Source organism: Lathamus discolor, chromosome 1, assembly GCF_037157495.1.
Source record: "Lathamus discolor isolate bLatDis1 chromosome 1, bLatDis1.hap1, whole genome shotgun sequence".
Taxonomy (NCBI): Eukaryota; Metazoa; Chordata; class Aves; order Psittaciformes; family Psittacidae; genus Lathamus; species Lathamus discolor.
The window spans coordinates 8,924,154-8,951,659 of NC_088884.1; the positions used below are offsets into that span (position 1 = coordinate 8,924,154).

Here is a 27,506-nt window from a genome sequence, read left to right on the forward strand (position 1 = left end):
TCCTGGAATGAACATTAGAAAGAAATAATTTTTTTTTCTGTGTTTCTGTAAACCCCTAGTGCAAGAAACAAGCTATCTAGATTCATGTACTAATATCTTCTTAAAGACTAATATGGGTTATGGGTTTATGGGTTGCCCAGGGAGGTTGCAAATGCTCCATCCATGGCAGTGTTCAAGGCCAGGCTGGATGAATCCTTAGTTGGTATGGTTTAGGGTGAGGTGTCCCTGCCCATGGCAGGGGGGTTGGAACTAGGTGATCTTAAGGTCCTTTCCAACCCTCACTGTTCTATGATTCTATGATTCTATAATATAACTTGAAATGTGATCTGCAGTGATTTTGAAGTCTTCTTCTCATCTTCATATAGTGTCTATTGGCTGTTTATCTGCTTACTCAAGACAAGAATAAACTCTTAACAACTTGGGTAAAGTAAGAGTGGAACATGAACATTACCAAGATCTAAGGAGTTAAATACTGGGAAAGGATTCCAATAAAACCAGTCATTTCATCTCTCTGTGTTTATGTATGTTTTACAATGTTCCCTCTGATGACAGGATTTCATGTCAGATATTTTACATATCTGGCTGCTAGGTATTTTTGTGCTGTGTGAAAATAGCTTTTTAAAAATACCTCACATATTAAGAACTTCAGGAAACAGAAACACTTTCTACAAAGTCTTTTAGTGAGTTACAGTTTGGCTGCAGACAAAACATATTCTGATGTCGTCCTTCAGGCTGCAAAAGATGGGTATCATGCCAGACAGGAACCATGCTGACACCCTTTGCTCAGCCTTTATGCCCCCTCCAAATCAGAATATGCATTTGTGCTGTGGCTTGCCAGTTTAGTTGGCTACTGGAAAAGAGCCAAGACATTCTAGCCTGGATTCAGAATTCTTTCGCCTTTGATTGTCTTTCTTTAATAATCAGAAACATTTGAGTTACCATCTCCAGACCATTTTGATTCCATCCACAAGGGCTGGTCAAGCTGTGTTTGCCTTAATTGAATTCAGAGTTGGCCAAGTTATGCTTGCTACCTATTTTTGTTTGTTTTTAAAAAAAAACACTGATGGATAAAACTTGTCACCAAGTATTTCATGGAAACAAATTATAATCTGAAGGAGTCTTTGGGAAATGTGTGCTTCATAACTGAGAATCAAATGATACCCCACCAATTTTGGCTTTCCAGATATATTTGTGCAAGGGAAACCCCAGCAGAGCTATACCATTAATTATCTGAACAGTACCTGTCATTTCAGCCCCAGCCTTAGAGTAGAAATAACTTGAGAAATATTGAATCTGATGTTTGTAGATTAAAAAAATATGCACATAGGCTCCCGTATGAGATCAGGTTATTAGCTGTAGGGACTTCCTTACATCCCTGCAACTTAACAGAAAATTTGGGTTCTTCCTTTTCTTTAATTTGTAACTTTTCACACCTTTAGCAAAATATATGAAGTCTTGCAGGGAACGATAATGGTAAGCATCATGACTTGAGTGTTTAATTTGGAAAAACAGTTATTGTACATGTTCAGATTCTTTTGGAAAGAAAAGTATTCAGAAGGATTTTGGCTTGTGGATTTAGAACTTCAAACCAGTTGCACTCACAGTATATGGGGGATTATTTTATAAAGCACAAATCAGAGTTACACAGCTCAACTGATATTGATTTCCAAAGATACTGGGAGTTTAACTAACCCTTGTGTCACAGAAAATCTTCCCCCTACTCTCATAGTAGAAATGAAGCTAAAGTCCATTCAAGGAGAACTAATGCGGTTCACCTTTGCATGGAGTTTCCAAATACCGGAAAATATGAGTTTCTCCATTGATAATTATCCCTAGCATCATTAATCTTCATTTATAGAAGTCCTTACTACCATATTCACATGACAAACACTAATGACTTTGAAGGACCCCCCACAATTTCAAAAGTCAATAATCTACATTTGAAAAAATCTTTACTTTCCTATTGATTTAGTTGCATTATTCATTAGTTGCAACAATTCCTAAACCCATATAACTTTCAGAAAGTCATTGTTAAAGAAAAGAAAAAAAAGGAAATATCAAAAATGTGTGAAAAACTGTTTAATGCGCATTCTACTCTCCAGACAGACTTGAGCAGTGATATAAGCAGCTCACTCTGACAGGCTGTCCCTAGGTTCATTGCGCTTATTTCAGGGGTATGGCACAAATGAGAAATCCCAAGTCAGCAGCCAGAAAAACAGGCCGAGGAAGGACATGGGGAACGAGGCTCTGAGGTCCAGTTGAGCAGCCACCAGGGTTACAAACTGGGATTTCAGATGACAGCTTCTCAGTGTCAGGTGTGTGAGTGCCAAGTCCATCCTTCTTTTTCTTGAGTTGACTGCTTTGAATACACTTCTGCCCCCTTTATCTTGACTGATTGTCAAAGTTTCATCAATCTGGACAGAAAGTCCAAGAGCTAAAATAAATAAGCAGTCAACAGTGTTTGAAACAAAGCAGAAAGCTCACGGGTTTTTTTTGCCACATATAGGATTCTGAGTTCTCCTGCATAGTTCTTGGGTCTGCACATGCTTATATTCAATTTATCTTGTCTTCTGGAAAGAAACAGGAACTCTGCTTTTTATTCTGCTTTGTGCTGAGGACCCTGATGTGTGATGTGTGCTTTGCCAGAGCACATGGACTGGGAATCAGCCTGCAGTAGTACCAGGTCTATCTGTGCTTCAGTAGATCAAGACAAGAGTGTCATATCAGCCTCCAAAAGGATATTATCAAGGTTATGGGTCTAAAACCTGATATACCTTGGGTGGTGAAATAAATCTTTAAGGGTATTTTATTATAAGACTGATCCTGATCCTCTTACTCCTTGCTAGCCCTTGGAAAACAAATAGACCTGTGCAAGCATATAGTGTCCACTGACAGAAATGGCAGGCAGGCGTCAGTTCAGCATCACTACCTGTTTGCTGTTCCTGTCGTAGGGAACATGAATTGAGATGGTGACCATTTTATCACAGCCCATGTTTAAGGTTTCAAGTGTTGGACTAGTCCTTTTGAGAAAGAAATATACTGATAGCCCCTTACAAGCACTCATTTGTAGACAAGAGGCTGCTTCAAGACACAGTTTCTACCATAAAACAAAAAACGTTTTCAGAATTTGGATTTCTTTGAGCTTCTTGTGATTACTAAGTTTTTTCTAGATTTATAACAATAAGATAATCTAAGTAAATTATGGGTGCTTTTGAATCTGAGAATAGTTCAGCATGCCTCAAAATACAAACCAATAAACTTTATGCCAGAAGGAATTCATTATAGAACCAGAAAACACTCCAGGTAGCTAAATAAAGTAATTGAGTATTTTTGGACTTACTAGATGAAAACTCATCATAATTTATTTTCATTTTAGAAATTTCTCTCAGAAGCTGAATTTATTCATCTGATGCCTATCACATAGTTAAACCAAACTAAACTCTTTATCATTTGTGATGCAGAATTGCTGCTCCTTATTTGTGACTTTGCACCAAATTAGAAGCCTGAGGGAATGTCTTTCTATTCACAAGGAGAAAATGAATCTTGGTTTCTCCTTGCAGAGTAGAAGCTGTTCTGAACCCCAGTTGAATGAAGGAGCCACTGAGCTCCTTTTGGATTGGAGTATTTGGCAGGGCACTCTCAGCAAGTGCAGTAGTGCTAACGCTGCGCTGAATCAGCATATGACAGGCTCCTGGCTCTGCCTGACCTCTAGGCTATGGAATTGATCTGTTTTGAGGAGAGATAATACAGCACTTTGTTAAAAGCTACGGTAATGGCCTGTGTGCATTGCCTCGGTGCCCTCATGCTCATTTCACGCACAAGGGGTGAAATTCACTGGTGAGTTAGGACAACTGCTTAGACAGCTTAATAGGTGATTTATCATAGGATCATAAAATCATAGAGATATAGAATCATAGAATAGTTAGGGTTGGAAACGACCTTAAGATCATCTAGCTCCAACCCCCTGCCATGGGCAGGGTCACCTCACACTAAACCATGTCATCCAAGGCTCTGTCCAACCTGGCCTTGAACACCACCAGGGACCCCATCATAGAAGGCCACCAAATTGGTCAGGCAGGATTTCCCCTTAGTGAAGCCATGCTGGCTGTCACCAAGCACCTTGTTGTTTTTCATGTGCCTTAGCATGCCATCCAGGAGAATGTGCACCAAGATTTTACCAGGCACAGAGGTGAGACTGACTGGTCTGTAATTCCCCGGGTCTTCCATTTTCCCCTTCTTGAAAATGGGGGTTATATTTCCCTTTTTCCAGTCGTCGAACTTCACCTGACTGCCATGATTTTTCAAATACGATGGCCAGTGGCTTAGCAACTTCATTCGCCAGCTCCTTCAGGACCCGCGGATGGATTCCATCAGGTCCCATGGACTTGTGCACGTTCAGATTTTGAAGATGGTCTCGAACCAGATCCTCTCCTACAGTGGGCCCAAGGTCTTCATTCTCACAGTCCCTGCGTCTGCCTTCTGAGAACTGGGTGGTGCAGTCAGAGCCTTTGCCAGTGAAGACCGAGGCAAAGAAGTCATTCAGAACCTCAGCCTTCTCCAAATCCTGTGTAGCCAGTTCTCCCAAAAGCTTCCTCAGGGGGCCTGTGTTGTCCCTAGTCTGTGTTTTGTTTGCTACGTACCTGTAGAATCCCTTCCTGTTATCCTTAACATCCCTGGCTAGGTTTAATTCTAAAAGAATTAAAAGATGGCAGTGGGTTCTGTTGAAATATTAGATGGAGACATCCACTTGTCTACTGTTGATCTGTCAGTCTTCCTTCATCAGACTTTTTGGTCATATTTGCTAAATGTCTCAAACACGGATAATCTTATCTCTTGTGGAAGTTCATCCCAGAAATAGATTCGCTTAAATGAGAGTGCTTTGTGTGCAGCTTTCACTAACTTAATTCTGAGTGTAATTAATGTTTAAATATAGAAACAAAGGAAGATGATAGTTATTTTAGCAGACATGGGGAAGAAAGATATTAGATGTTCTTATCTAGCTTGGGCATTAATTGAACGTTTCAGTTATATCAGGATCAGAACCCGATCCCAAAATTGCCATTTGCTTGAAGATAAAATAGAACAAACACTTTCATAGCAATATCTGTCACTGCAATCTAAAATGTTAATACAGTATCTGTTAGAATTCAGTAGATAACGTTTCTTGGCATTCTGCCAGGGTATAAAGGAAAATAATTTTCTCTGGTTGCCAAGATGCCAATGGTTCGGATGGTTCACTGTGACATGGGTTCAGAAGTCATGGCAATAGCAGAGTTATGCCTATTTCTTCTCTGTGCTGCCAGCTGCAAATAGCTGCTGTCATTTTTGCCCCCATTTCCATCACCACTGTGGTGATGAAGCTTGGCTGTCCTTGAGGCAGCCATAGCTATAGAAGCTGGAAACTCGCAACCAGGTATCATGCATTTTCTTTTATCATGGCCACTTAAAAAAACTGCGCAAGTATTATGGTTTCTTGATGTTTTTCTAAGACAAGTAAAAGGGAAGTGTTTAGCAGTTTTCTATTTTGGGCCTGATCTCCCAATCCCAATGTCAAATTTTTATTATATTTCTATGTGTGTGTACTCTGGATCTTTTCCTTAAACACATTCAGATTTTCTGTTGTGGTGGAAAGGGGATGATTGCACAAAAGGTTATATTCTTGTAAAAATTATGTGGTTGATTTTACAGTTTGAAATACAAAACTTTTAAACATTTCATCCCTTTCATTTATTAGTAATGTTATCTTTCCTTCGATAGCTGGCCTGCCAATCAGCTCGGCTTTTTTAAGTAATTTCTGGTTTGGAACATTAAGCTTTCCTTTTTTCCATTTTTTTTTTTTTTTGTGGGTGGGGCGTGTTTGCTTTTTTTTTGTGTTTTTTTTTTTTTTTGTTAGGATAATATTATAAGGTATTAGGACTGAAAAAACACTAAGAGTATGCTTACACTGTTTTTGCTTTTCCTGTCATGAGTAAATGTTGACATTTCCCTTATATAGGAATCATACCTGCTCTTCCAGTTTTGTATTCTTGGTTTCAAATTACTCCTGCTGGTTTGTTATGTATAGCAAGTAATGCATTCAATAAATTCCTTTATTCTTACAGTGAGGGAAACACAGTGCTTACATTTGTGTGCCACAGTTTTGCCTAAACCCATAAAAATAGTAAGAAGGAAACTGTTAACCCCTCTAGATGGCCATCCCTATTCAATTAGTGTTGGTTTAATAGTATCATTCTCTTGGATCTGTTGATCACAGTTTTCCTTGTTGTTTCATTAAGTGCTCAATTAATGTAGCATATAGTAGTATATTTTTGTTAGCATTTCCAAATTTAAGACATTATTTTCTGGGCTTACAGTAATATTCTGGGTTTTTAATTTGCCTAAATGCGTATCATGTCATAGATAATATCTTAAATAAACTTTTCCTTAGAGTAGAAAAGGAAAGCAATGAATGTTAGATCCGATTGTGATCACTGAGGAAAAGAAGGATTGTTTAGTGACCTGGAGACTCCTATGACACACCATGAAGCAGGATGCTGTGCCACAGTAAGCTCATGGTGTTGCTGTGTCTGCCTGTGCCCACTCCCTAGACCCTTCTCCTTTTCTAGAAACATTTTTCTCATTGACTGTATTGGCTACACTGTCTTTAAAGAGGATCCTTCCAGTACAGATGGGTAGGATAGGAGTTGCAAATGGGAAAATTATTACAAAATTTCGATGGCAAATATCAGAGTGAGTTTGCACAAATCAGACCTTTTGAGGAAATGCCATTCTCTGTCTATTTATATGAATATTTAATGCTGGTAACAAGAGTCTACAGAGTTATTCCAAAAGTATGAAACCTTATATTCGGGAAAGCTCTGAATGTGCCTTCTGGTTGAAGTTTTCAACCTTGGAATTTGACATGCATTGTTGGAGATGTGTTGGGGACTTCCAACAGCTTTGCAGCTCAGATGGTAGGATTATCTTGAGGTATATTGGAAAGTCATGACTAGTACAAAGTTTATGTTTAAGACCGTGAAGTCAGATTTCTTCGGCAAAGAAACCAAGCAGATTTTTCTTCACTGGTGTGACAACTTTTTCCTCCCTCTTTTTCCTCAGAGAAACACTCATAAAATTGTATTAATGTCTGGGACTATCAAACAAGAATATAATTAAAAAGAAAATGTGAACAGTTTACAGTCTCCCTGACATTATATTTTCCCCAAATACAACATGTTAAGATCATGTCTTTTTTATAGGTCAAATATAATGAGTCAAATATCGCATTGTAATTAAATCCTTAACAGTACCCAGATATGTAAAATTACTGTAATTGCAGGATTAGGGCAAATTCTTCAAAGTCCAGATCTGGTTTCATGTATGGAGGTCATGTATGCCAGTACTAGTCGTAGGGCTGTCTGCACTGCTCCTCAGGCTTTCCAATCTACATTCCATACATGAAGTAAGGAATACCAGCCCCATATGTATGCTGGTATCTACTGCACACCACCATTATTCAACTCGGGGGATTTCACTTACTCAGGTTGGGAGGTTTGTATCTGGAAAATCACATCCCATGTGGAGATTATTTCTATAGCATTCAGGGGATATGTTAATCTAATTTTCATCTGCATTAATTTTCTGCTGATTATGTCTAAAGACTATGGCTTAATCGCTTGACAGGCTTCACTGAATTTACTCTATAGCAGTCTTAAGTGATCGATTGTACAATGTCGTATTTTAGAACAGCTGTTCTTTGGTCATGCGAGTGCCAAGGAAATGTTCAGAAATAGTCAGCTATTCTGGGGAATAATAGGAGAAAAATCCTTTCTATGTTTTGGGTTGGAATTTCTGAAGTTTCTTTCTGAACAAAAATTTTTAGTTCTGTTCTGAGGAGGATTTACCATTTTAAGGTTCACTGGGGCAGTCTTCCACTGTCATAGAGATTTAGAATCATAGAATCAGTTAGGTTGGAAAAAAACTTTAAGATCATTGAGTCAACTGTAAATGACTTGATGTAAATCTGTAAAAGGGTCTCATCTTTTCATAAGGTAAGGGAATTGATCTGAGCCTAAGCTGCACAAACCAGCAGCTCCAAAGCAGCAAAGCCTGTGTATGTATGCATACATATGAGCATGCCTATGCACACAGAGGTGTGAGAGACTTGGGTGAAAGAAAAATACTCAAGGTCATCATCACTGATGAAATAGTTTCTATGGACCGTTGTAGCATTTTAAAAATGCTCATTATTTATTCATGGGAGCTTTGCAAAATACTAAGTGCTTTTCAAACTTAATTGAAATCTCAGAGAATTTTGCACAATGTCCAGTTTTAGGCATCTCTCTTAGGTGCTCTGAATCGCCATTCAGAGCTCATTCCTTTCTCAAAGTGGGAACTCAAGCTTTCAGTGTAGGTGTGAATAATTCCCTGAATTCATATACCAAAAAGTTTAGAACCTGTTGGAAAGCTTCTGGAACTTTTGGGAAGTCTTTTAGCAGGAGGACTCAGTTTGGATATTGTTCTTTCATCAGCCTAGTAATTCTTCTTCTGTATCAGGGTCATAATGTCAGAATAAAATTGTAAAGGTCTAATTTTATTTCTACTGTTCAAATGGAGTCTTATGTTGCAATTCAGAGCCAGTGAAATTTGGTCTGTGACAGATTCATTTATATCTGCATATCATTCTGCAAATGTCACTCTGTTATGTTAAAAAAGGTTTGGTTGTAAAACTTGGATTTGACGTTTGCTCCATTTCTCCTTGTTGAGCTGAAATACTTAGAAAGTCAGGAAGAGTTCTTGAAATTTGAAGAGGTATAATACAGAAGTTTTGACCTTCCCTTTGAAGTGTGAAAGTACCATTTAACTGTGACCAAGAAAAAAAACCTCTTCTGCACATAAATGGGAGCAAATCCATGGTATACTTACTGGAGAATGGAAGCTAGCTTGGGGTTTTAGATGACAGAAAGCAGGAAAATTATAAAAGAGCAGTCTGCTTTGTGCAGCTCTCTTTTACCAGGCTGAGCAAGAATTCTGTCTGTAGTGATGAGTAGGCTGAGGCAGCAGCTGCCAAGTCAGTCTTGTTCTTTTTTTCCCTGTAGATTTGTATAACTCTTGTACCCAAATTGTTCTCAAGCAAATACAGTAGACTTGGAATTTTTGCAATATACTTCTGGCTTCAGTTTCAGGTGTCCTTGAATGACTGAATTATAAAGCTAAATTCATGGCTTATTCTGCTTGAATGAAGAGCTGTGCAAATGATATGCCCAAGAAAAGCATTCTGCTAAGACCAACACAAATTTTGGGTGCATTGTGTGACTGTATTTTTACGTGTAAGGTATTAGCATTGCTTCAGATGAGTCTGTGCTCCAGGACTGTGTGTTGAGAAGAGGGATAAGTGTTATAGGAGGCTGACTAAGTTGCTGGGAAGGTCAGAATTTGTAGGATCCAGAATTTGAACCCAAGATGATATATGTCTCTCATGAGAGGAGAGCAAGGATGAAGCATTAAATCCTGTAATTCAATCTCAGTGAAAAGAATGAATCATAGGAAACACTGAAATCATCGTTAGATTCCTTCAGTGAGCTGGAAGACTAAGGAAAACCAAAGTAAATTTTTAAAAGGGAGACAGCAGAAAGTATTGTACCTATCAACAGCAAAATGAAAAGTTTTTTAAAATAAAATACTTATTTAAAACTTTGCTCAGCTTTTTTACGGTATGAAAATTTACTGCTGATAGAAATGAAAGATTACTGCTGCTAAACTTTCATCTGAGATGCATTGGCATGTGTCAGATTAACTGTGGAAATTTTGTGAAATGGAACCCAGAAGGTGTGCTAACTGCTAGACACCACAGAGTGGAAAGTAAATATGTTTCCAGTGAGTGAACATTGAGAAAATAAGCATCTGGAAGAAATAGGAATTTTTGTTTCTTAATTGCATCATTCACACCAGTACATCTGCCAGAGATATTAAAAGCAAATATAACTGTATTTGAGAGAAGATGCAAGTTTAAATAAGGAAGAGGGAAGAGTAATATTGTGCCTTTTTGTTACACTCCTGCATGCTGTGCACATGACGCTTGTGTAAATCTCTCTTCTTTGAGTTTTGGTTTAAAGCCACCTCAGGAGAAGAAAAATATTGTTTGTATGATTATGTTTACCTTTTCAGAGCATGGGGAAATCCATATTTTTGCATATTTTATTCCTCATCATAACAATACGTAGTATACTAGAAAGCTGGTTTGCAGAAGACAAAAGGCATCCTGCAGAGGTAATGTCATTGGAATCATTGGAGAATAGAATTAAACTTTTATCCTGCTTATGCCACTCCTGTTCATAGTATAGTTTAAATGAACATAAGGGCTTCTTTACTCTTTGCTGTCACACTAGCCTGGAAACTGGTCTTTGGGGACTGCAAGAATGAAGTGTAGGCAGGTGCTCTGCCTAATATTAGGGAAGAAGGTGTGATGGGGTGGGATGTAAGCAGCTAGAAAGCGGGGAATTAGGGTGTTCGCCTAACATCAGTGCAAGTACAGTGCCGACCAGCCTAATCTCATGCTTTTCTTGATTTTCAGTTTTTGTCCTGCATCATTAGATGCATTTTCTGCTGACTGATTTAAGGACAGGATGTATTTCTCACCCTCTTTCAATGTCACAATATCACTGTCATTACATTTTCCTGGGTTGTCTGAAAAACAGTTTGCATAGAGGAAAATAACTGAAGAAAAGAGATTAGGTATCAGAGAGGGGTTGGTATATTGCACTTCACAAAGCTGACTTAAAAACTGCATGTTAGAGAAAAAGAAGGAAATTTTAAACTGTTTTTTTTTTTTTCTTAAAAAAAAAAAAGTAAATACCAGAAGGACCACTGCCTACTATTGCCTATAAAAATGCCATACTCTAGAGCAGCTGGTTTTTAGGTACAGAAATATCCCCCCAAATTTCAGAATCAGTAAGCTATTTTTGGAAATAGCAAAACCTAAAAATCTTTTAACTACTTTGGACTAAGACCTCCATTAATAGCTCATAGAATCAAAGAAACACAGAATAGTTAGGGTTGGAAAGGACCTTAAGATCATCTAGTTCCAACCCCATGGGCAGGGGCACCTCACACTAAACCATGTCATCCAAATGTCTGTCCAACCTGGCCTTGAACACTGGCAGGGATGGAGCATTCACAGCTTCCCTGGGCAACCCATTCCAGTGCCTCACCACCCCAACAGGAAAGAATTTCCTCCTTATATTCAACCTAAACTTCCCCTGTTTAAGTTTTGACCCATTACCCCTTGTCCTGTCACTACAGTCCCTAATGAAGAGTCCCTTCCCAGCATCCCTATAGGCCCCCTTCAGATACTGGAAGGCTGCTATGAGGTCTCCACGCAGCCTTCTCTTCTCCAGGCTGAACAGCCCCAACTTCCTCAGCCTGTCTTCATACGGGAGGTGCTCCAGTCCCCTGATCATCCTTGTGGCCCTCCTCTGGACTTGGTTGAACAGCTCCATGTCCTTCTCATGTTGAGGACACCAGAACTGCACACAATACTCTAAGTAAGGTCTCATGAGATCAAAGCAGAAGGGCAGATTATCACCCTGTATTAGGCATTTAGAAATTGGGGATTTTTTCCTGAAAGTCAGAGCAGGACTAAATTAGAATAGTCTGAATTGCACGTGGAAATTATACTCATTTCTTGTAGTTAATGTGGGTCACGTGGAACTCCCATTTAAAACTATCACACTAAATAGTGGTGTATTGAAAAAAACATGTGAAAAGTCCAACTTCAACAGATCTTTGCTGCCAGAGAAGCTCTCCTAAAAATCTGTTAGATTGTCCAAACATATCTGTAGGAGTGGTTATAAACTAATTTTCTCTTTGTCTGGGTGCTAGATACACAACAGACTACACTTAAACAGCATTATGACTCACACTAAAAATATGAGAAAATGCCAAATTATGGTTTATCCTAATAAAGTTGTTGTAGGAGAGGATTGTTAAACTGTAAAATATCACTCAATTTTTCATAACAGTAATCACTGGGGGGTAACAATTTCAATAGGTTTTAATGAAGTTTTTTATGTTGGGCACTTATGTTGTATTTTATTTATTTTACGGAAAAATCTCCTAGGTTCATGCATAGCAAAAATGAATAATTAAGGAGGAGATAGGACATATGAGATTTCTTTCTTAGAGACCTTGAGGAAAATGTGGAAATGTTATTTTACAGCTATAAAGTGGGATTTATAAATTTCAGACTATTTCTGTGTCCCTTTTCTGAAGTGAATGTCTACAGCAGGGAAATAAATCAATGTATTTTAAATCTAGGAAGTCTGTCTAAGTCTTCTAAGTTTCTTTTTTCTTCGAAGCAGAAAGTTCACTGTTTAAAAAGCTTTGAAAATACGTCCAGATTCCCTGCTACCATAACACAGAATCACAGAATCACAGAATCCCAAGGGTTGGAAGGGACCTAAAAAGATCATCTAGTCCAACCCCCCTGCAAGAGCAGGGTAACCTATAACTAGTAACATTCTGAAAACTGAAAAATAGCTAGGGGAGTGTGTTTCTCAAATGTCCTTTTGCTTCTTCCTCTGACTTTAGTGTTATATTTGGACCTGCAAGTCACTCCTCTGCTGAGCCCTGGCAAATTTCTGAGATCTTAGAGGTCAGCTTTACTGTGGAGTATAAATCAGTGGACATGTTTTAGCTTGGCTTAGTTACACACACACATTATCAGTCCTAGAGCAGACATGATCATTGTGCATTGACCTTCTCTTGGGCCTGTTTCAGTGTTGTGGTAATGTCAGATGCTCATGAGGGCAATCTCCCAAAAGAAATGCCTAACCAGGGGCCAAGTCATGTCACTGATGCAGCTGTTTTCCTTAGAGAGGGATCTAATCTTGAATGCCTAAAATTCAGGGTGTGCTTCTTCCTCTATCTCTGCATTGATTATACAGGCATGTCCAGCTTAGATTAGATGCCAAAACTGTAGATATCCAAGGTGTGGTGACAAGTGTCCTTGCTTTTATAGAGACCAGTGGAAATCCCAGTTTTAAACTGTTTTAATAATATAATAAATGATGGTATAAAGATGCAGAAAGTCAACAAAAATGCCAGGATGCATTGCTATGTTAAAGTTTTCTTCTACTTAGAGATACTTTCTTACATGTCCTTAACTCTCTCTATATGTATGTATGTATGCATATGTATAATACCTGGAAAAAATAATCAGGGACAAAACTCCATCAAGTCTCTCTAGTTTGCAGGTTCAGACTCTGCTGTGCATTGCTTTTGAGGTTCTGAACAAGTGCATTGCTGAAATTTGGTTTCTGTTCAGTCAGCTGACAACATATTAATGAGTTGATAAACTTTAGAGATGTCTGTATAGGAAAGCAAATGTAGACTAACGTGCCATTCTCTTGAAGAGGTGAGACAGAGGATCAGAAATAATCAGATAGCATCTGTATTATACAACATGCTTGCTAAAGTAAAAATCCAAGTTAAGAGCAGTCCCAAACCACAAGTATAAGAATAACTGCATGTGAAGTAAAAGGAAATTCACAGTGTTCGAGCTCAGTTTTTTATTATAGGTCTTGTTCCTTAGAAATTATAGGTGCCCAGTCATAATATAACTGCCCAGTCATAATATAACTCCTAGGCAACGCAGCAGTTTCCTGTAAAGAATTAGATGTTAAAGCAGAGCTGTACCACTGAAGTCAGGAAAAGCTGGCTCACTCTGCTGCATCTTCAGTTTCTGATTTCCCCATCTTCTTATTTTGTTTTACAACACTCAGCTAACTACAGCTGCACCTGGAGGATATGTATTAGGATTGTTCTCAAGATTTCACTGACTTGTGAGCCTGGTGAAGATAAAACTCCCACTAGATTTGTGTGTGTGATCAGACAAGGTATCTCATGAATGGCGTTTTGTCAGATCCTACAGTGTATCCTCTTGCTTCTCTGCTTCTAAGGTGGTGAATTGAAGGGTAAGGCAATTCTTGTTTTGTGACAGTCTTCCACATGCTGAAGAAGATTATGCTTGGCTCCCTTCACAACATATCAGCGCCGCATACCTGGACAGCTATTTAATGCTCATCCATTTTTTCTGGTGTGTATTTTAGAACTAAAGCAGTAAAAATATTTGTTGTGAGTCACTGTAGACACTCCTGAGGAATTGTGGGTAGTTGATTATTTCCTTGTAACAATTTCATCTAACCTTGAAATGAGGCACAGCCTTATGGATATTTATCAATGGCCACTCTTCTGTTGTCATTTTTGACAGGTTGTTAGGCCTTGGAAGACAAATACACCACACTACTATGTATTGTATGTGGCATTCAACTTTGCATTTGGGACTTTGAGAGCAGAAGCAAACTAGCCCACAGAAAACATCTGCTGCTCAATATACTAATGTTTCAGTTGTTTAACTAAAATGCACTCTTCGGAGTGATCTGAAGGTTGAAGTTTTGAGATTCTAATATTGACCTCTGTTGGGAAAATCCTGTGTTAAAGCAGCAAAAAGATAAAAGGCTATGCAGCCATAAAAATGTATATAGCCAATTATATGGGTGCTGTAATTTTACGTGCAGGTGGTCATTTGCCTATATATAAGCACTTCCTTGCAAGTTCCTATTAGCAACATTTGAATTAAAATCTGAGCATTCAAATTTTATTTATTTTTTTTAATTTTCACCGGTCCCTGAGGGGCTACACCTCTCCTTTTTCCCCTTTGCTCTTTCACAGTGGTGAGAAAGATGTGAGAACTGTGGACACCGTTTCAGACTCTCCCTTTGGCGTGAGCAGTTTCTGGCATCTTGGAGGGTGCCTCGTTCCCAGCGGCTGTGGGAGCATAGCTCCAGCTGTTGTGGGGGAAGGATGGATCTGGGTGTTGGGAAGCATGGCAGAGGAGGAGCTGTGGAACCTGAACCCAATGAGGGGTGGGAAGTTTGCCTTAAACAGTAGCCCATTCACCAGCCCTGTAAGCCCAGCAACACAGCACAACAGCCTTCCTCCTGCTCTATGGTGGGAGGCATGGTTGCATGGCTGGCCTGTTAGTCTCATGTTCAATGCAGGAGGCTTGGCCTCTCTGGGGTAATGTAAAATTAGTTTACTAATTAATAACCTACATCCTTCTCCAGGTATGCTTTTTATGGTCCTGGGAAGCTCATGCCCAGGAACTGCCAAGTTCTGCTGTGCTCTTTGCTTGTCTCAGCAGTGGTCTAGATACAAAAGGTGCCTGGCTTATTTCAGGGATAGGCAGTAATGAAAAGGGATCCTGAGCTGTTATGGCATGGCCTGTTGCATCCCTGGGAGCAGTGTATGAGCTTCCATAGAGATACAGGGTAAAATGCAAAGCACGAAGCCATGTCCTTATACTCTGAAAAAGTCCCTGAATAATTATAATTCCCCCCCATCTTGGTTTTTAATAGGTTTTTCTAGAAGGTGTGAATTACTTTGGATGCTTTCATTACCTGCCAGCTTTTACACAGAGTGCTTCTGAAGTGGGAACTGTGATATTCTTGCAGCTTCTGACTTTGAATAGCAGTGAGAGTGGTATATATGTTTCCTATCAACAGCTTCTATTAACCAGAGTTCCTTCAGAAACAAGTGCCAAGGAGTCTGCTAGGAGCATCTTAAAAGATACCTTTTCAACAAGAAGAGATATCTGAAAGTATTATCTACTGGGAATCCTTGAGCAAAAGTATCCTTGATTGCACAGTTCTGAATGGCTCTCCTGGCAGTTTCTACTCATTTACTTGTTGAAATGTGCTTTCTTTTCCTCTGTCTTGAAGAATAGCCAGGCTCTTCCCAGGCCATCCAGTTTCAGTTCATAGGCTCTTGTCTAGATACTTATTGATTCATCATGCCCATGGTATAGACTTGCTATTTATATGGAATCAATAATGTAGAGGAAAGATTGTAGCAGGGGAGATCACTCTAAAAGAGGGGATTTCACAGGACTAGACATGTGCTTTGTTAGCAGTTTTTTTCTAAAGGCCTGGGTTAAGTTGTTCCCCTGACTCTGCCCTACAAAGAGCTTGCCTGGGGCTCTACAGAAGCAAGCCAAAACTGAAAATTAAGATCTTTCTTTCAGATGGTGAACTGTGTGCTGGGACATCCCACACAGTTTCTCTTAACATACATGGGGGTGTCCAAAGCACTATGGGGAAGTCCCAGAAGGGAAGGGTGGAAAAGAAGAAACCCAACCAACAGTTACATAGTTTTCAGAAAGGCAAGCGTGTATATATGTGCCTGCAGTTTGTGTGAGGAATTTTACAAGGCATAAATACTATTTTGGTGTAATTTACAGGTTAAGTGACAATGCATTACATAGCTGCAAAACGGAATGTGATGCATTATAAAAATATATTACAGAGTTAAAGAAACTTCAAATCAGTACAGAGATACCATTCTATCCAGTCGTGAAAATAGAGAAGACAGAACAAAACAAAGCCAAAACAAATCCCTAAAGAAGGAAAACTGACATTCCAACTAAAACTCTGTAAGAAGTGACTAGCCACACAGCCAAGCAAGCAAGCAAACAAGCAGAAGTCTTGGAGAGGCTTTAAAGTGAGGAATTTCAATATTAAAATGTTTTTTTATAAGTAAGTTATATTAAATTTCATGATATGTTCTATGTGATGGATGTACACACACAAGTGAATGTAGAAACGTACCTTCATATTCCTATGGTGTATTTTTATTTAAATATCCTTTCTAAAGGAATGAATGCACAGGCGTGCATAGCTGCCTTTCTGTATAGAAGAGGTTTACGGAGTGACTCCTTATTCTGAATGTTGTGTTTGGAAAGATCCTGCACAATGAGGATCTTGAAGTTGGCAGAATTTTTGGAAGTCTGCCTTGACCTCACTGTGTGGTTCCTATCAGGTCATCACTGGAGTCCCAAAGTCCTGCTGTTATAGTGTGTATTCGAGGTTTGATCAGCTTAATACTTCTTCAATACAGATATTAAGAAACGTTCATATGCATCCTTAAAAAAATTTCTTTGTGCTGCTTATTTGGAAGTCATTGATTTCTCTTTACTCTTTTGTGGAATTTATTACTTTCCAAATAAATCTGCGGGGCTGTTGCTTTTCTAACCTTGAAGAATCTTAGCATGGAGTGAATAAGGGGTGCTGAGCATAAATTTTCAAAAAGAAAAGTGGAATAAAATACAAGCATTTTGATGATGGAACTCATAGTGGCATTAATGTGCTTAAATATGAAACGACCTTCTTATTACTGGGATCTATTACCTAAATAAGTTTCTTTACCTTAATAAATAAATAAATAAAAACTTCAGTTGTGGAAGCAAGGTAGTGCATAAGCCACTAGATGTGTGTTGAGATGGAAGCAGAGCATAGGGACCCAGCTGCATCCTTCTTTGGGGAAACCATTATTGTCCTTCCCTACGCTTCAGCTGCTGTCTCCACAGAGCACCTCAAGTCCACTGAGGTGCTTGAGCTATTTTCTAATAACCATGAGAATTCCGAAAGCAGGCCGTTTAAAAGGACTGGTGAGTTTGCCTTTCCCTCTTATTATACTAATCCTATTTCATAGAGACTCCCATGCACAGCACTTCTCTTAAGACATTACTTCAGGTGAGGGTTGTATGCCAGGGGGTCGTACAAATATGTAAGGGTAGAAAAAACTTTATTACCTTTTCTTCTTTCTCCCGCATCCCTGAGAACATGTTAATTTGTCATCTGGTTCAATGTGCCCTGAGACCAATTGGGTCAGCTGGAAAGAAAAGAAAATTAATAATGAGAGTCATCTAAGGAGACAGGGGAAATGTATTCCCCATAATGGTGTAAACTACAGTCTTCTGCAGCCCTGAGACTGAGGAAAAATGTGGGGGTTTTTGCATTCTGTCAGATGCTGAAGGCTGCTCTGGGACATGTGCTACTGCTTCTTGCTGAGTCGAGATATTTGGCAGAAGGCCCATAGAGAGAGTAGGAGAGAATAAGAAGTCTTTGTGCCAAATGTTCTTTTGAGTGCCTGAGAGCTGGATTGGTCTTTTTTCTCTGTGAAATCATATAATTAGTAATCTCAAACCTCAGCCTGGTAATTTACAAAATGTCTGCACACTTTAATATATCGTTTGCTTAACATGTTTGATAACAACCTCAGAGATACTGGGGCTTTTGACTTCTTCTGGTATTTATAAACTGTGCCTTGCCCTGGGTGTTTCTCTGCCAGCTCTACATAAGCTCATCTCGTGGATGGTGTCAGCCTGCAGCTGCTAGAGAAGAAATGTTGGAAGCATCTTGCTTGCAAAAAGCAAAGCGGCTCCATTTTGGGCCTGTAAGGAAACATGGAACCTTTGCTGCCATCAGCATCCTCTCATCTGCTCCACTGCTCAGCAGAATAGGGTGGCTATGGTGGAGTGGCTCTTTGGGCACCTGCGGCGGGAGGTGTGAGAGATCAGATGGGCTGTCTATAGCCAGGCAGCTGAACTTGTCATGAGTACTGGGCAAACGTGCAGAAGCCTCCGCTCCTCCTCTTTCAGCAGGTGAACACATAAAGATCCTGAAAGATCGCTGTTTGTGATCTTGTCTGAGCCCTCCATGGTTTTGTGAACCTAGCGATCATCTGATTTCAAAACTGAAAGTGGGTCTAGGGAGGGCAACGCTCTGGGCTGAGAGGGGGTCATATGGAGAAGAGGGAGTTATCCTTCAGGCTACTTGAAAGTTAGTTGTGTTTTGAGTTCCTGTGTCTTTGGCTAAAAATTTGGCGTGAAGGTGCCATTTGTAGCCATTGCCATAAAAAGGTTCTGACTTTTGTGAGAGAGGAGTTAAACTTACTTGAGTAAGACTACCTCACCCCAGCCAAAGGACTGATTGAATAAAATTCTCAGTAAGGCCAGGAGGATAAAGTCAGATGGCTGTGAGCTCTCCAAGTCCAAGGGATCCTACATGAAGTGCTCCATCTGTGGTTTTGTGTTTGTAAAGATTGTGTGACCAGCTGGGACTGTGCCAACTTGCTGTGTTACTCCAGCCAGTCTTTTTCTGTCTCAGTGGAGATAACTCAATCCTTCAGCCCATTTCGGTGCATAGGTTTTGCTGTGGGAATATCTGAAGCTTGATCTTACAGGGTCATTAGCGAGCTCTTCTCAGGGGAATGCTAGTTTTCTTTGATTTCTTTCCATAAGGGAAAAAGTCTTCCCACACAGATGGCTATAGCTGGTGGTTGGCAGCAAACTGATGGATGAGATTTTTCTTTGGTGCTGTACAGAAAAGTATACTTGGAAATGTGACTGTGGCAAACCATTCATTAGCTTGGCTTTTAAAGGCTACCAGAGATGCTGTCTGCCGGGTGTTGTCATATGAACTTTGCTTACCATCCTTCTCCCACGTGGACTAAGTGGGTTAATTGCATGGTAGAGGCAACCCAGTGAGAGGAGCTGGGTTAACATCTGCTAACAAGGATCACTTTTTTTATTTAAAATGCTTCTCTCAGAAGAGAAAACACCACATCGAAAGCAGGAAGGATAGAAAGGGCTGCAGTTAGCAGGATCTTTTGAGTATGTGTTGCCTACAGGCAGCACTGCAAAGATTATCAGTCCAAGAAATGAGCTCTTTTTTTTAACAATTCATCTGAGAACTTTCCCCAAGATGCAAGAGACATCAGAGTAAGAGAGATATGAAAACCAATGTTATACTTTTAAGGTAAACTGATTCTCCACAGGTGTGAGTGTAGTGAGTGATCTGTCTATTGGATGTTTTTAGTGCCCAAGGTGACCAAGTGACTTTTAAGAGCTATAGCTGAGGTGCATGGAAATGTGAATGCAGTAAATAAGACTTCAAAGTCCTGTCCATAAGGTGTGTTTGTAGTTCTTTAGGAAATATTGGCACGGCAAGGAGTTGTGCACATCACAGCATTACCCAAATCAAGCGAAGAAAAAAAGGGTCTGCATGGCCCATGCTGTGGGATGGACTGCTGTCATCGAACAGGGCAACTGTTCTGTTTGACTCACTGCAGTGTTTTGGCATGTGTCTCTCTACAGCTATTGGTCTGCTGGTTGCCCAGGGAGGTTGTGAGTGCTCTATCCCTGGCAGTGTTCAAGGCCAGGTTGGATGAAGCCTTGTGTGGGATTGTTTAGTGTGAGGTGTCCCTGCCCATGGCAGGGGGTTGGAACTAGATGATCTTGAGGTCCTTTCCAACCCTAACTGTTCTATGATTCTATGATTCTATGATCTAGAGGTAGCCTGTCTAATATGAGTGAATTACCTTTACAGTCTGTGTACATTTCTTAGAAGCAAAGGTTGAGGGTTAGATGGGATTTTGCCAACTGCTGCCTCTGTCTTCCTTGCCTTTTTTTTCTTTTTTTCCCCAAATATTTCTAATGCTCACACCTCTTAGAGGTCAGTGAATGCAGCAACTGAGGAGATGTGAGGCTGATGTAACTCCTTATCCCCACTTTCTGCCAGTGGGGAGGCTGAGCATGTATGCTCTTCTTAGACACATATAGATGAACATATAGACTCACATAAGGACAGTACAAACAGAACCAGCCACACAGATCAATGTATACAAACCAGAAAGCTTTTTGTTGCACCCATGTTAAGGCACACAACAATCATGCAATGGATGGCCCAATCTTCTTTCCTGGCTGATTACGATTGAAGTCTGCTAACGGAGGGAGATATATTTATGTATACGAATACACAAAATGGATCACTCCAATAGCCGTTCTTAGGCACAGCCTGACCGGTAGCTGGTCTGAGGTGCCCCATATTGCCAGCTGCTTTCACTTAGATTAAGAGATCTGATTACCTGCAACTGGCATGGGATCACAAACCTCATGGGCTTGTGAATCCATCACCAGCTAGTCTGGTTTAAATTTCCCTAGCTTTCACACATACCCACTCAGAGAAGAGAGTTTACTCACAAAAAAAGATAGACATGGGATTTAATGAGAGTGGAGTTTAGCTTGATGTGTTCAAGCACAAGCCTTAGCCAGGCAACTGTACTGGTCAGTTGCTGCTTATACTTCACTGGCCCCTCTTACCCTGTCCACTTTACTGTTTTATGCTTGTTCCTCCCAAGTCCACCCTGACTGCCTCCCTCCCATTCCCTTCCCCTGGTCATTCCACTAAGCATCCCCTAATGAGTCTCAAAAGTTTCCACAAAATGTCTGAGGGCAAATACTGCACAATCTCAAAATTCTGCTCCCCCTTCATCTGATAACAGGTCCTAGACCCCTGTCTGCAGCACTCCTTTTAGTTTGCAAGACTTTCTGCGAAGGCAGTTTCTTGTGTTGACTCACCTAGGTGGGTTTCTCATGGGGCCCATGGGCTGGTTGCTCCCTGGGGATGGTGCTGGGATCACCAGGTCAGGGTGCTCTGTTGGAACTCATTAGGATGTTCTGGGCTCCTCTGGACACCTAGGGCATTTGTGTTTAGTCAAGGGCCATATTGAAGAGAGGGGTATTCAGCACATCCTCAATTCTAAGTATTTGGAAAAAGGACCATCAGGAGACATAGAGAGCTGCTTCTCACTACAGTAAACACTCTCTTCAAAAGTAAAATTTTAAAGAGAGAATTTACTGCTGGTTTTAGATGTGTACTACTTCTAAACTATGTGAATGTTTTAATATGCGTGGCATCAGTGGAATAGATAGCTAAATAAGGTTTTAAGTAGCCATGTGAAATGTAATGGTAGTGTAGAATTACCATTTTTTTTCCTGCTGATTCTGTAGTGCAACCTCGTGTATCATCTGGAAAATAAAGCAGCATGAGTGCCTTTCCTGAGATGCAGCACAAACTGTGCCATGCCTCATTGTCACCATTGAGGACACAGGAGTTACTGCTGTGTCTGCAATTGATTTTTCAGTTCACTGGCCAAACAAAAAAACACCAACCAAACCAAAACCAACAATCAAACACAAAAAAACCCACAAAAAACCCCTAAGTAAGGGTTTTTCCAATTAAAATAAATTTTGCTTTGTTTTGATAATTTTTACAGTTTTAAAAATCTCTGGTTTGTCATAGCAATAAAAAATGTTCTATTAAAATAAAATTAAGAATATGTGGAGACAAATTTCACCCCTCCCCAAAGCATTCATGCTTTTAGGTTCAAAACGTAACCGAATTTTACTAGATTTCAAAAATAGCTTCACTGCTTGAATACTGAACTCTTAGTAAATGAACTGTTTGATGAAAAACATGACAGCTGTTATGATGGTTTAAAACATGATTTAATAATTTTAATTCATCATACTTTTCAGTCGCGTAGACTAGACTATATATCATCATTTGCTCAATCACTCTAATAGGTGCCACATTTGCAATCATTGGAACAAATATCTCAGTTGCAAACCCAGATGTCACCTTTATTGAAAATAAAGAATTTCATTATTACTGAAGTTGTGATCCAAAACCACTGATCAAACCAACCCACTGATCTCAAAGGGATTTGAATCAGATCTTTAAATGTTATGTTCAGTAAGATTCCTCTCAATGTGTGTCCACCACTGCTTCTTTGGGAGTCAGTGGCTTGGTGCATGCCAGAGGTAACAACTGTAACTAGTGTAGGAGATGCCTCTGCTTTCCCTGATGTCTCAACTGCCAGCTCTCCCTCTGGCCCATGGAGCTGAAATGAAAGTGTGCTTTGGTTTGTGTTCATACAAGCAAACTGAAGCTCGTGTTCCCAAAACCTTGTCTGCTTTTTTCTCAGTTACTGTAATGACTGGTCAAGTCAAAGGTTTTATGTTTAACAAAAAGCTTCACATTGCTTATGTTCTTAGCTACACAGCTGGAGCAATATCAGCACAGTTGCGGATAGGATATGAATAAACTAAATTTAAGTTTTTCCTTACCAGCTGATAGGTGGATATAACAGAATATATTAAAAAGAAAAAGGAATTAATTGAATGAAGGAACTGTACAGTGTATTTCTTTTTGTATATCTGTCTGAAGTTTAAAGAGAAAACATATGGAAATCCTGGCTTAGCTGTGGTTGTATAAGATTTTGATTATTTAGATGTGGCAACTACTAACACATATTGAGATATTGAAAAATGCAGCGATACTGTATGAGTGTGTTCTTGTGTGTGAGAAATTTTGCAAGTTTATTTGTGTCCTTACTATTTACAGTGACACACTGAGACTGATATGACATATTGAAATTGCTGTAGTGTAGCAGAAACATAACCTACATTTCTTTTCCATGTCAACCAGTATGAACAAAGCAAATAAATAGACTATGTGAACAAGAAAACCCACTTTTTTTCTGGTCACTTAAGAGTAGGACAGTGATTTAGAGCCTAATCTGGAAAACGTTACATTATAAGCACTAATTTTACTTATTTGTTACCAACAACCTACCTCTGTTTAATCACTTGTTTCAATAATGTGGTATAGAATAGTGACAGATAGCTCAGGGAAACAGATCATAGAATCATAGAATAGTTAGGGTTGGAAAGGACCTCAAGATCATCTCGTTCCAACCCCCCTGCCATAGGCAGGGACACCTCACGCTAAACCATCCCACCCAAGGCTTCAACCAACCTAGCCTCGAACACTGCCAGGGATGGAGCACTCACAACCTCCCTGGGAAGCCCATTCCAGTGTCTCACCACCCTAACAGGAAAGAATTTCCTCCTTATATCCAATCTAAACTTCCCCTGTTTAAATTTGAACCCGTTACCCCTTGTCCTGTCACGACAGTCCTTGACGAAGAGTCCCTCCCCAGCATCCCTATAGGCCCCCTTCAGGTACTGGAAGGCTGCTATGAGGTCTCCACGCAGCCTTCTCTTCTCCAGGCTGAACAGCCCCAACTTCCTCAGCCTGTCTTCATACGGGAGGTGCTCCAGTCCCCTGATCATCCTCGTGGCCCTCCTCTGGACTTGTTCCAGCAGTTCCATATCCTTTTTATGTTGAGGACACCAGAACTGCACACAATACTCCAAGTGAGGTCTCACAAGAGCAGAGTAGAGGGGCAGGATCACCTCCTTCGACCTGCTGGTCACGCTTCTTTTGATGCAGCCCAGGATACGGTTGGCTTTCTGGGCTGCAAGCGCACACTGAAGCCGGCTCATGTTCATTTTCTCATCGACCAGCACCCCCAAGTCCTTCTTCGCAGGGCTGCTCTGAATCTCTTCTTTGCCCAATCTGTAGCCGTGCCTGGGATTGCTCCGACCCAGGTATAGATGAAGCAGGTTGATAATCTGCTGAAATACTGTTTGTTTTTCCTTGCATATAGTTATTCAAAAAAAGTGATTCCATTATAGTCCTTAATGCAATTACTCGTGTGGATATCGTTTACATGAATAAAGACTACTTATGTGCCTACTTTGAAAGACTGGGTTACTATAGTATTTCATATGGAACATCTTCAAATTATACCCAAGATGACAAAAAGGCAAAAGTTTGTATAATATTAGATGTAATATGGATTGAAACTCATGGTTTAGAGTAATTGCCAATCCTCTCCTTCTTGCTGGTCTGTTGCTTCTTGTTTCAGCTAAAGCTTTGTTTTTGTGAGAAGCTTTAAAACCCATACAGACACAATCAGACAAAGCTTTGCACACTTTACATAGTCTCTCTGATCTCGGAGGAATTATCTGCAAGAGAATAAAATACATTTATTTCAGGTAAGAGTGCAGAGATGCAGTGCCTGTAAGCCAATGTACGAGCTGGTTTCCGCAGCAGTAATGTATCTGAGGCTGCCTGCTCCTGCTGCTTCCTTATGGCTGAAGCTGGTTCTCACTAGTCTCTACACCCAGTTGTGAAGATAAGCCTGCAGAAAACTAACCCTACCAAAAAAGTATATTTTATATGTATATATTATTCTGCTGGTCTGTGTCCCTGGTTTACTGTCGTCACCATCAAATGAGAGTGTTCATGTAAGCAAGGGATGAAGGAGGATGTGAAAAGGGACAAGGGATCTTTTTCTTCCAGTAGGTGTTAGAGATTAAATGGGGTTAACTGCATCACCCAGTTGTGCTAGTGCCTTTGCAGAGAGAATATAATAGAGCCTTGTTAGTGTTTGGTTGGTTGGGGTGTTTTTACTGTTGGTATGTAGCTACTGCAATCCAGTCCATGGCAACATGATTTCTTCCTCTTTTTTGTTAATGGCCAGTGTATGGGTTAATGCATGGCCTGTGTAACTTACAAGAAAGAAAAGGCTCGAATGGCTGAGAAGATGGGTATCAGAACTGAACACCAATGTTTAAGTGGTGGGGCTAGGCAATAGCCATGATAGCAAACAGTGGAATTCAGAAGACTTTCCTTGATTTAATGCTAGGTTTGTGCATAACTTAGAGACAGATTCACCATGAAAATATGACTGAAATGTCATTCACCTGAGGAAAAAAAGAGTTGCCATGAAGGGACAAGAACAAGTAGGATTTGTATATATTTAAAGGTCTTTGCTGTGTATGTTTAAACACAGTCTTTAAGTGCAATTTTACGTAGACTGAAAAATGATAATTACTTAGCTTTATTTTTTTCCAGGATCATGATTATGAACATTTAAGTTTTTGCTGTACCACTGGCATACTGATTTATGGGATAACTATTGATGATTTCACTACATGAAAAATGCTATAAGAGTGGCAGGTTAATTACAAGATATACTGTTAATGGGTGAGATATGGTTATGTCTGTTTTCCTAGTTATGCACTCATAATGCAGTGTTACATCTTCTGGAACATAATATATACATACGTTATGTTATGCATAATCATCAGTAAAACTTCACAATCTATATACATAGATACCTCTTTCTGTAGTCCTTCTTCACATGGATTTCAGGAAGGATTACTTGCAATAGCAGAGCATGCAGGAATGGGTGTTTGCAATGATTTTGAATAATGAATTTCTGTTGAATTCCAGAAATGTCATTTAGTTTCTCAAACGTTTTCTGCAAAGCAACCAGCATACTTTGAAGACTGTACTAGGAGAAAAAGAAACAAAACCAACATGTGAACCTCTTAAAGTACCATCCTTCTTTCAGGGAAGAAAGTGGCTTAATGGGGTTAATTTGTATTAGGTTGTGGGAAATCCTTTATCTACTGTATAGAAGCTTTCATTTCACATAAATGTGACAGATACTGTACTTACTGCACTTCATTATTTGATAGCATAAGGAGCTAAAATCCCTACATTTCCTCTCAAGGAATATTCTTTGCATACTCTACATGGTAGAAACTAGAGGATGGTTGGCCTAGATTTTCGATGTTTGAAATATCTTTGTGTACTTTTCTAAGTTGTTTTAGTTTTATACCAAAAATTTCAAAGCAGCTTTATTAAAGATTCTCCAAATACTATCAATAATATGTGATTATTTTTTTGTTCTCTACCATTTTCCATATCTTTTCATCCTTTGAGATCCTTTCCTGTATAGTACATGAATGTGACTGCTTAATCTAATTTAATTTTGCTCGATTTCCATAAAAGTCTTAAAATGCCTGATATTCTCCCCCTAATTGCTAAAAACAATTCTTTCAAAAGTTTTGTTTCAGTGTGAACTTTTCCCTCACAGAATTTTGCAACAGCTCTTTTCACTGGTTTCCATTCCAGATGACTCTTGGTGCACATTGTACTTTATTTTCTCTTTGCAGGCGTATTATGACATTTCTGTAGACCTGGTAGAGCAGTGTAAAGCTGTTTAATAGAAGAGTGAGGAGACAAAATTTCAGGATCAGTGATACATATCAAAATACAAATAATGACTGAAAACTAACGTAGTGAAAAATTATATGGGACAAAGCTCACCTCTTACCACTAAATTTACTTTCTTTTGTAGATTCAGTGTTTGGTTTTTTTATGTCCTTTCATATAATATATATTAGTGAATTTCTGTTAGCATGTGTAGGTATAAGAGATGTAATTGCTTATCAAAATAAAAATTGATATAAAATTACAAAAGCAGCATGTGTTTGTTCTACTATATATTATATATTCAAAATATATCCTAGAATATATTTTTGCCATATTCACAAAAAAAACCCCAATCTTGCAACTGTTTTCATGAGAAAAATTAATATATTTTTTAAAATTGTTTTATTGGCATATATACCACTGAAATTGTTTGGAAGATAATTAAAAGTAATTTTTTACAGCTGACTGTACTGGTAGCTATAAGAATATTTGCTCATCATGAAAGGTATGAAAATATTAGAGATTACAAAATACAGGCAGGTAGTGTGAATTGCTTTCCTCATCCTTTCTTGAATTAGAAATGATAAATAGTTAAAAATCAAAGCAAAGAGATTCTGAGAAAAAAAAAATCCTTCTAGATTTCTGATTTTTATGTGACATTTCAGCATATCGCAGTATGATGGATCATGGGTCAGTTGTTCACATTGCGTTATATAATTTCAGCTGTAGTGCAGCATGATTTGGTGGAGTATAATGTAACCTAACAAAGTACGACGCTGTGGATGATCACAAAGATCACAGACTTTTCAGTGGACTTTGTTCTACTGAAAATTGCCTGAATGAAATACTTAGTAGTTTATGCTTTGTTGATGGAATACTTTGCTGCTGCCAGTTGCTTTTGCCTCTAGGCACATTCTTGGGGTCCATAGCCTA

At 39.3% G+C, this 27,506-nt stretch overlaps 1 protein-coding gene across 1 annotated transcript in view; it reads left to right on the top strand.

The window, feature by feature from the left end:
• Window positions 1-27,506, top strand: part of TAFA2 (TAFA chemokine like family member 2) — a 203,159-nt gene that overhangs the window by 148,100 nt on the left and 27,553 nt on the right. The gene's annotated exons all lie outside the window — the stretch shown is intronic.